Raw genomic sequence first — 11,670 nt, 5'->3', positions numbered from 1 at the left:
CACACAACTCTTGTCTAGGTGCACAGGTTAGTGAGCAAGGACCGTCACACACATCTCCAGTCAACTTCGTCAACAAGTGGGCCATGACTCTTCCAAAGTCCCAGTAGAATACATAGGCCAAAAAATATTTCAAAAACCTCAACGCAAACCCAAAAATAGGTTTGCAAGCTTAATGCTCAACACAAGTCATGACTTAATACTTTCTTCCAATAGTTCGGATTAGCGCAGACTCTCTTCACACAATGATCAATAAAGGATTGCCCCACCGAAAGCTAGATACACATTAGCGGATACAACGATGGTTTTTCTCAGTGACAAACTCAAGTCTAGCATGTACCCAAAGTTCATGGTTCTTAGGCCAGACTCGTGCACGTTTCAATGCTTACACAACTTTCTAAGCTTCGCACTCGCACAACACCTCTTAACTCCACAACAATGCCAACAAACACAACACTTTGCTTGACTCCACAACAATGCCTCCACGCTTGTTTGACCCTCTACATGTCATGCAGTTGCACCAAAACTCCCTAATTGGCTCTAAGTCATGCAGACACTCAATATGGCTTGCTCCAATAGTGCTTACAAAATACTCATTCTATCTCATGCTCCTCCACTATGTTGAAGAATCTAGGACAATTGGATATAGTAGGATTCTTCTAAAATTGATAGAAATTTGTGAAGCACTTTTACAATTTATCTTTTTAGCTTAATCTTCTTCTCTTCTTATTAGTGTATGTGTGTTTACTTCATCAAACTACTACCAAAATATAAAAAACAAGAACACAAGACGTTTCCTCTTTGCTAGGGAAAAACCTCTCTCTCTTAGAGAGGAAAACCCTTTCGTAAATTTATCTTATTGAAGCTTCTATTGGTCAATGCCAACCCTTAGACCCTTGACAAGAATATCCTCCAAGCACAAGTCAAGTCTGTCCTTCTTCCGAAATTTTGTTTCCTGACACTTCATCCTCCTTTTGACACTTCATTCCCGACACTTCGTCCTCCTTCTTCCGACACTTCATTCCCCGACACTTTGTCCTCCTTCTTCTAACAATTGGTGATAGACCTTGTTATGTGAGCTCTAGAAGAGATACTTATATTTGATACTTAGTGAGGTCCTTCACTAATGAGGATACCTTCCTTCTCTTGACCAACCGTGATCCTTTTTGATGTGAGGTTGCAGACTTGATGTGACAGTATTGTAACCCTAGTTTCTCACGCGTGTGAGAGGTTTCCTTGAGTATTTTACTCTTTTCTCCTTCTCTTGAGAGAGCCTCCTCTTCACTTGAGTAGGAGGCCTTATAGGCCTAAGGTTCTAGCCCAAACAATGAGAGATGATGATCTGAACTTAAACAAGAATGCAACAACTTATAGATATAATCATAAATATAGAGATTCAACAGAAAAACACTTCATTTCATTAATACAAAAATATTGAACTATGCTTAGAAACATAATGGAAATAAGATAGCTCGGGCGATGGTAGCTTATCTCTGAGAAGAGATGTGGCCGTTACATGCTTATGAATTCTGTTACAATGAGGATCAAAGACCTATTTATTATTGAGAAATAATGGAAAACCCTAAACATCCAGAAACCTAACCCTAGGAGATGAAGCGCCAAAATTGTGGGCCCCGTTTGGGTAAATTGGTACATCAAATTCTAGGGGTCGTATCTTAGGCATACGATCTCCGTTTGGCTATCATAATACCTCGTTTCGAAATTTCGAAGAGAAGGCTGAAAACAAATAGGCATGATGGTTTGGGACCTTTCTAGTCTCTCTGTTTTCCCTAAAAACATCGATTAGTGCCTCAAAACGACTCTGGAAGTTCAGGACCCGAAAAAATGCCAAAAATAGTAAATTGTGCTACAATTAAGGAAATAAAAAAACTGAATGAGACAGTGTTTGGGGTCCAAGTGGAATAGGCGGGTGGCCACCAATATCCACCTAGATCATTCCTCCCCCCTTAGGTAGCAATGGTCCCCATTGAGTTGAATGCCTCCATGAGATGGGGAAACTTCTGTTGAACTTGGTCCCTGATGAGCTACTTTCCTTGGTGAAGGAGTTGGCCAGCTTTGACAACCCGATATAGTGGGATATTCTAATGGCAAGTGTTCTTAATCTATGTGTCCATGATCCGATGGTGGCTTGTTCCATGGAGTTTGGGTTTAGCTCTGTTGGTGTGAGCTGTTCTGCAACATCGGATGTGTCCAGCAATAGTGGAAAGTATGGCAAAAATCAGTCTACATTGAACACTAAGTGTAGACCAAGGAACGGTGGAATGCTAAGCTTGAAGGAATTGTCCCCTACAGCCTTGGTGAAGGTGTATGGCCCATATCAGAGCGGGTGAAGCTTGTGGTGGGGTCAAGCGAGGCACTCCTTCTACAAATGTAGCCAAACTTTGTCGCCCACCAAAAACTTGTGCAACACCCGATGCTAATCATGGCACTACTTGTACTTAGCATTGGCTCTGTCCAATATATCATGGACCTGCTGGCGGATGTATTGAATGCACTCAATGAAGTTGTTAGTCCTATCGGCTTCGGCTTGGACATGAGCTGAATCTACGAGGAGCTGCAAATGTTATGACCACATCAATGGGGCATAATCGCTGAAATCCCAACCCTACCTGAAAGGGGTTGTGGCTCGTTGAGATGTGGAGAGCTCTGTTGTAGTTGTGCTTGACATAATGGGGCTTTCATCCCATGTGCGTGGATGCTTCGAGTTGTACATGCGTAGAATGTGTATGATCATCCTATTGACAACCTCCGTTTGGCCATCAGTTTGGGGATGGAAAGCTGTGGACTTAGTAAGTTTTGTATCCAGCATCGACCAGAGACTTGACCAAAATGCACCCAGGAATCTATTGTCCCGATCTAAGACAATGGACTTTGGGATCCCAAAGTGTACCCACACTCGCTTAAAGAAGAGCTTAGCAGTGGCCTCTTTTTTTATACTCTTCTTGCAGGCTACCATGATGGCCATCTTAGAGAATTTGTCAACAACCACGAAAATGAAATAGTTGTCGTGCTTAGTAGAAGGAAAGCCTGACATGTAATCCATGGAGGCAGATTCCCAAGGCCAACTAGGAGTAGGCAGAGGAGTATACATGTCTTGCTTCTTAATGGTTGGTTTGGCAATGGCACAGGCGGTGCAGGATTTAATGTAATTCCTAACATCCTAACGAAGTTTCAGCAAATAAAAATACTTTTGCAATACCGCCACAGTTTTTTCTACTCTGAAAATGTATAGTGACCTGACTATAGTGCACCTCCAAAATCATCTTGGCACACTCTCTTGAAGGAGTAGATACATGTCCCAAGTGGCATAATAGTGCATCCTGAAGGTGAAAAATTGGAACTTGCTTCCCTTCTAGAAGTGTATGGTATGTACTGCTGAATTCTGGATCGATCTTGTAAAGATGCGACCACCTTGATGTCTTGTGCCCACAGGAGTTGAGCACAGTGATCAACACCATGACTGATGGTCAGTTGAGGCAATTAGTGACATTATTGGTGTTGCCCTTCTTATACTTAACATTCAAATGGAATTATTGCAGGTAGGTGGACCATTTCTGATGGCGATCGTTCTGCAACTTCCCTTGTGTCTGTATAAACTGTAGAGGAGGTTGGTCTATGTGGATGAAAATTTTCTTCCCTAGATTGTAATGTTTCCATTCACGACGGGCCTGCAAAATGGAATACATTTCTTTGTAGCAAGTGGGGTACTTTCAGACTATGTCTGAAAGTGTCTCAGTGTGGTAAGCCACTAGATGCCCATGCTGAGTAAGAACCGCACCAATAGCATAGTCAGAGGCATCTGTCTCAATCTCAATGGTTGTTATAGGTTTGGTAATGTGAGCATTGGTGCAGAACAGAGGTGATTCTTCAACTCGGAGAATGCTTGTTGTTGGGTTTCCTACCAAAAAAAAAATTCTTTTGCTCCACCCTGGCTGACTTGACTTAAAGGCCAAGTGATTTGAGAGAACCCAAATATGAACCTACGATAGAAGTTGGAAAGACCCAAAATGCTACAGAGCTCTGTTAGAGTGGTTGGGGTTGGCCAATACCAAATGACTTGTATCTTGGATGGGTCCACATGTACACCTTGCCCATCAATTACTCCAGATATTGAACATGGGTTAGGCCAAACGTGCATTTTTCCAAATTAGCACACAAATTGTGTCATCGCAGGATTTGAAGGACCTATTGAATATGGTGGAGGCGCTCGTCCCAACTTTGGTTGAATATCAATATTTCATCTAAATACCCCACCACGAATGCATTGTTGAAGGGTCGTAAGATGTCGTCCATCAGTCTCATGAAGGTTTCAGGGGTGTTCGTCAATCCGAACGACATTCCCAACCATTCGAAAAGGCCCTCCTTGGATTAGAAGGAAGTCTTCCACACATCAGAAGGTTCGATAAGCACCTGGTGATAACCTGACTTCAAGTCAATCTTGCTGAAATATTTGGCCCCCTTGAGCTGGTCAAGAAGGTCATCAATCCGTGGTATTGGGTACCCATTCCAAACTGTGATCTCGTTCAAGACTCAATGTTCAATACAGAGCCTCCAGGTCTCATCCTTCTTCTGTACCAATACAATCGAGCTCCCACATGGTGATGAGCTTGGCCTAATGTGCCCTTTTTTCAATAGTTCCCGAATCTTCCTCCTAATCTCATCATTCTCTAGAACAGAGAACTGATAGATTGGCCCATTAGGCAACGGCGTGCCCGGGGTCAGATCGATGGAGTGGTTGACCTGATAGTGTAGAGGTACCCCTGTAGGTGAGGCGAAAATATCCTTGTACTCCTGCACAACCTTGTCCATATGCTGCTGTTGTGCAGAGGAGCCCTGCCTGGAATCCGTGGCAACAACCTTCTTCTTTCCCTCAAGGAGAATCATAAGGAAAAAAATTTCCTGGTCCGGGAAATGATCTTATTGCATTGCTTTGCAGTGATCAAAGAGATGGCAGTAGGTAGGCATACCTCCGATATCCTGTAATACTTGTTGGCCAAGTTCATAATCACAGAGTGAGGTCTAGACTCATGTACATCATGTCACTTTCACAAGTATGGTTGTCCTAACAATACATCAAAAACTTCAGGAGGAGAAACATCACATAGTACCTCATCTGTGAAGGGCTTCATGTCGTAGGGAAGGCGAAACTGCTGGCTGACGCGAATATCTCATCCTTGGTGAAGCCACCCAATGGTGTATGATTGTGGATGTGATGTAGTCCTTAGGCCCAGCCGCTTCATGACCTCTGCTGAAATGAGTCTCTTTTGGATCCCGATGTCAACAATGAACTACATCGGAGAACCCTTCACCCACATCTATGAGTGGAAGAGGAATTCCCCCTCCTCTCGATCTTCAGTCTCAATCTTCTGGATCTTAGTGGTGGCCACGATGGCACTAGGCTCCACATCAATGATCTACTTCCCTTTGTCAGTTCCCTTATCGGGTTCTGAAGTTCTGATTCAGAGTTAGAACATGCGTCTTATTCATAAGCCTTCAGCTCGGCCACCAGTGACTGCTTGGCCCGACACTCACTTTTATTGTGAGTGGGTCTCTTATGGAACTCACACCATTTTACCGTGTCCTTCTTTGTCTTCATGGTGTTGTTATTTGCTTGCACCTTCGTCAGGCTATCCTAGGTAGCCCCACCTTGGCTTGGTCCTTTGTTTTGTGGTTTTTGGGCGCCTTTTCCTTGCTTTGGATTCGCAGAGCCAAAGTTTGGCTTCTTTTGTTTAAACTTATGCTCAAGCTTGATAGCATACCTGTACGTCGTGCCGAGCGAGGAAATGTCCAGGAACTCCATCTCATCCCAGATGTTCTTGTGTAGAAAACCACAGTACTTGAGCACCATATTCCGGTTGTATCGTTGATATGCAGGTTCGTGCAAAGGGTATGGAAAATATTTGTGAACTCTAACACATCTTGGTCCCTTCCCTGTCGTATCATGGTGCACTTTATGTATTTTTATTCATAGCTCCCAAAAGAGTAATATTGTTCCTTGATGGCGTCTCAGAAAGAATCCCAAGTGGGTGTAGCTGAAAACAATGAGGGTTCACTCTTGTCCTTTTGTTCACAGTAGGTTTACCACTAGTCCTTGACGTGCAGGGCAGCTTTGAGAAGTGCAAAAGTAATATTTTCCTGATTGGAAAAGTCATGAATTGAAAAATATCCTTCCAACAGATTTAACCATTTATCTATGACATTTGCATCTATCAACCTTTCAAACATGGGAATATCGAAGCTAACTTGTACCTTAAAAGGATTGGCGTGTCTAGAGGGCCTGCTGGATGAAGATGCATAGCCTATGGGTAGTTGTCGAAGGATCTGGGCAAACGTATACACCATTGCATCCCTTTGTCACTTGAGGACTTCCTCAAGCAACATTTTGAAAGGATATCCTTTCCCCTCATCTTTCTTTTCTTCTGTCATGGGAGGTTGTCAGGTTTTGCAAAGAAAAGCAAAGAAAGAGTAGACCGCTATGATACCACTGATCCAAACTTAAACATGAAAGCAACAACTTATAGATACAATCATAAATATAGATATACATCAGGAAAACACTTCATTTCATTAATAGTGAAATACTAAATTATGCTTACAAACAGAATGGAAATAAGATAGCTTGGGCGATGGTAACTTATCTATGAAAAGAGATGTGGTGGCTACATGCCTATGAATTGTGTTACAATGAGGCTTTATTATAGAGAAGAATGGAAAACCCTAAACATCCAAAAACCTAACCATAGGAGATGAAGCATCAAACATGCGGGTCCTGTTTGGGTAAATTGGTACATCAACTTCCTGGGTCATAACTTTGGCATACGATCTCCATTTGGTTATCATAATACCGTGTTTCGAAAACAATGCTACAATTAAGGAAACTGAAAAACTGAAGGAGACAGGGTTGGGGGTCCAAGTGGAATAGGCGGGTGGCCACCAATATCCACCTGGATCAGATGAGAAATTGTGATATTTTCACTGTAGTGACCACAGACAACCCTCCTTTCCTCACACCTGTGACTGAAATTCACCCTAAAAATAATCCTTTAAACTTCGATTATGTATCCTCCTCCTTTGCTGCACTAGAGGCTCCTTATACTTGTCTTTCTTTCACCCTTTACTCGGCTTCTCTTGTTTTCTAGTTTCAGACACATGATTGCTTGTTGATGGAGGAGTGGACAACCTCTATATATATATGTATGTCCCTCCTTTAGGCCAACTTGAGGCTGAATAGGAGACTATAGGCCAACTTGACTTTTCTTCTTCGGAATTTCTTCTTTTGATGATGTCATTGCATGGAATACTTGTGACTTTTCTTGTAGGTATTATTTTTACTCTTATACAAATATATACATGGTGTAACATGCCCTTAAAAGTCTTCAACATTTTCTTTTGACTCTTTGACTTACCTATAGTACTTTGACATGTGCTAGACCTATTTCAATGAGTAAGAAACTCATTGATAAATATATCAAAAATAATATTTCCTTTCTTGTATAAATACAAATATCAAAATTACATTTATGGAGACAAAACCTAGTTAGACTTTCTTCAACACTCCCTCTTAGCTAGGGAGGTATTCATAGATCATTACAAGGTGTTTGGATATTTTTCAATCTTGAAAGATTCACATAAGAGAAACCGGATTGACAATCCATCTGTTATAGCATCATAGTAACCAACATTGTTCATAGCAAGGCCTTGACTAACAACTCTATCTCTTATAAGATCAGAGCATAATGTTGGCGAAACCAATGACTTATAAACACCTTAATCATTGTCTCTCAAGGTACATACCCACCCGAGTGTTCACTGAGAATGACCTTCTAGGACTATTCTTGTCTTGGGTTCCCAGCCCTCAAAGAATATCGATCATCTTGCCTACTCTTATCTTGGATGCCCTACACATCCTCAAAGAGTATCGGATGCCAGATGATTACCCAATTCTTTCATTATTTCTTCCTAAGTGAAGACAAGAATGTTGTGTCTATATCTTCCTCTTAATTGAGGAAGACATGCCCAAGTTTCCTTCGACAAGAAACTTGATGAAGCTCCTTAGTAATTGGGAACTTGTTAGAACTCCCTCTTAGTTAGGGACTTGTCCATTCATCAACAAATTCTTCTTCATGGGTCGTTTAGCTGCTTGATATCCTTCTTTCTTTTGATGTCATGAAGTCTTTGTTTGAACTCCTTCTTGGTAGGACACCAACCATTGATCACTTTCCTTCCTAGCTTGTCATGACATTGCTTCCTTCATGGAAAGTGGCCTTCTTGATATATGTCAAGTTCTTTCGTCATCTAGATACTCCTTTGTCATCTGACTATGCTTCATAATATTTATCACATAGATGCTTAGTTGTACTTGTTTGTTACCATACTTCTATTTAGTAGACCTTCATGACTTGATCCTGATATTGCTTCAACATCAAATAGTGATTTTGTTGGATGGACCTTCATCATGACATATTTGTAGAGCTGAATCAGTTATCTACATCATGATTTCTCCAAGGCCTTCATGGGTGTCAAGGGTCCTTTGATCTTTTTCTTCCTTTGTCAGAGTTGTCATGCCTTCTTTTTGGGAGATACCTTTAATGGATCTTGTTAGATAATGATTCTTTGTGACCATGGTGTTATTCACATGTTTGATCTCTTTATTCATTTGTTTCTTCTTGGATTGATTAGTCAACCATCTTATACTCCTTATGGGAGCACTTCTTCATATTGACCTTTATTGCATTGTAGTACATGCCCTTGAGTATGTCATTGGTGAAAGAGATCCATTTATACTTGATCATGCTTTAGAACTATTCCCATGTCCCAATAATATATATGATGACATGACTTTATAATTTGATGCATACATACCTCATCTTGATTTTGCTTTGATCATCATGGCTTCATTCGATGGTTCTTCTTGATTGGTGTAGCCTTTCTTGCTTCATCTTTTCTTGCCTACATATCATTCTTTCTTGAATCCCATGAATGGGATTCCCAATGAGACATCTACCCTTATTTATGAACCTTGTTTTGAAGATTCCATCAGAGGATATTGAAGACCCTTATCCTGCAAATGTTTCTTCCTTTTGCTGATAGAGGCCTTCTAAGATTTTAATCATGATCAATTATTCTTTCATTGTGTATGAAGTCCTATAATAGGTATGCTTGTTCTACATGAATATCTTGAGCTATATCTACACCATGCGGAATATTCTAGAATATGCTACTTAACCATGCATTTTATCCTATCTCTATATGATCCTATGCTACTCAAAACTTTGAAAGAAGACTTAAGTAAAGAGGTTGACTTAGTCATAGTAGAGATCTGAAGGATCTTCCTTATTCTTCTTCTTGTCTTCTTATTTCACTTCTTTAGTTATGTGAGCTTCTTCCCTTTTTCTCTTATTTTTGTTTGTTAAAATTGGCAACTAGGGCCAAACTTCATGTGGGTCATCTTATTCATGGCTGATAATATGTTCATTAAATTACTCTCGTCGAGAGGTGTAGGATTGATCTAAAGATCATCCGATTCCGATAAGTATTCATGGAGATATGAATTTACTTTGATTATGGAATTATTATCAAGCCGACCTACAACTCATGTAGGCTCAAAAGCCCAATATTTGCATCTATTCAAACATCAATAGTTGTGTATAAATACAAGACGACCTTTCCTCATTTACACTCACTCATCTCATCACATCTCTCTCTCTCTCTACTGCGTAGAAAAGAGTCTCTTCTCTACTGCGCAGAAAAGGGTCTCTCTCTCTCACATGTGAAGCCGAAAGTCGCTGAAACTGAAGCTACAACTGCAGATCCAAACTTTGACCAGCGTGGACCATCAAACCTCCTCTTCTGATCTGCATTGTAGGTTCATTTGAACCTCCTCTAAAGGCTGCAACTTTTGATGGTGGAATCAAGTCGATCCAACGGACAGTTTGCGAGATATTGACTGCCTTAGTTTGAAGGAAGCTGCTAAAAATGAAGCTGCAACTACAGAAGTGAAGTTTGACCTGCATGGACCAGAATATATCCTCATCTGAATTGCGTTGTAGGTTCATCTGAACCTCCTCTGAAGGCTACAACTTTTGGTGGTGGAATCAAACCGATCCGACGGTCGGTTTGTGAGATATCCACTGCCCTAGTTTTGATGATGAAGCCACTAATGCTGATGCTGCTGATCTAGGGTTTTCTACTGCTGATGTAAATCAGATTTATTGTACTATTTCTCTCTACTAAATTATTGAAGATAAAAGAATATTTGATCAAAGGGTTTCCTCACACATTGTGGGGTTTGTCCCTGGCTAGCCACCACATCTTGTGTCTCTTGTCTTGGCTTGTTTTCTGTCGATCGTTTAATGTTCTATCTGCACTTTACTTTATGTACATGTGATTCTAATCTGTGGAATATAATAAGAAAAAGAAGTAAACTATTATAAGCATAGAACATACCATAACTTAACATGGAATTAGAGTTGAGGTGAAGACAAAGCTCGAGCAAGAGCAAGAGAAATCACCGAAGAGAAGATTGGCAAGGCTATCCTAAAAGAACTATGGGGTCCTCAACACGCTTTCCTGCTGAAGACAAGCTCTGTGAGAAAGCTGACTATCATGAATGGAAGATGTCTATCAATTTAACCCTAGAAGATCAAGGAGTGCTGGACCATGTAAGAGGAAATATTTTTGAACCTCCATCCAATGCATCCGCTGTTGCCTGGAACAAATGGAAAAAATGGAGAAGTCAAAACAAAGAAGATCATCCAGGACTCTATTGACAAGCACTTGGTGGCCTACATCTCTGAACTGGACACCTCCAAGGAAATCTACGATAGACTGGTGAGTTTATTTAAAGTCAATGATGCAAATCAAGTTTTGTTTCTTAGAAATAAGCTTAGGGAAATAAAAAAGGGTAAAGATGAGAGTATGCAAGCATACTTCTTAAGAATCGCCGAGATCAAGAACAATCTCCTATCTATTGGGGAAACTATTACTGACAGGGAAATGGCACTCACAACTCTTGGAGGATTACCATCCGAATGGTACGTGTTCAGGACTACTCTTCTAAACAATAATGTAATTCTTGGTTTCGAGGAATTAATGGCTAGATGCATTTAAGAAGAAACAAGGGTAGAAGAGAAAGAAATGCCCTTGCCTAAAGGTCCTCCTGCTGCTTTTCCTTCTCATGCTAAGAAAAGAAATAATTTTGGGTCTAAATCAAAAAGAAAGGCTGGACCTAAGGGTGGAAGAAAAGGATGATCTTACATTTGCAATAAAGCAGGACACTATGCAAGGGAATGCCCTGATAGAAAGGACTCTCACCGAGATGATGATCAAAATCCCTCCCATGGCAATCAAAGGAATGGCAAATCTAATAGCAAAGGTAAAAGGAGTGATGGAAATCAAGGAAGAGGACAACCATTCAAGAAGGCTAGAAATTCCAAGTATGAACCTAACACTGTTGACAATAAGCATGCTGAATATTATCTACCAGCTGCCCTATCTACCTCTGCTCCTTCGGACTCAATGGGAATTTGGCTCATTAATAGTGGTGCCTCAAGACACTTCACTAGTTACAAAGAAGTACTCCATAATCTGGTAGAGAAAGAAACTAACATGGAAATTGTCCTTGGAGATGACATGAAATACCCCGTGAAATGT

General features: G+C 40.8%; 1 protein-coding gene across 1 annotated transcript in view; it reads right to left on the bottom strand.

Annotated features, from left to right (window-relative positions):
- The window catches only part of LOC149173653 (subtilisin-like protease SBT5.3), an 81,466-nt gene that overhangs the window by 26,187 nt on the left and 43,609 nt on the right, over nt 1-11,670 (bottom strand). The window lies entirely within an intron of this gene.

This window comes from Pinus tabuliformis, chromosome 4_2, assembly GCF_031772625.1.
Source record: "Pinus tabuliformis cultivar Carrire ecotype Pingquan chromosome 4_2, CPIR1, whole genome shotgun sequence".
Taxonomy (NCBI): domain Eukaryota; kingdom Viridiplantae; phylum Streptophyta; class Pinopsida; order Pinales; family Pinaceae; genus Pinus; species Pinus tabuliformis.
The sequence above is the reverse complement of the archived record's forward strand: the minus strand, read 5'-3'. Positions and strand labels throughout refer to the sequence as shown.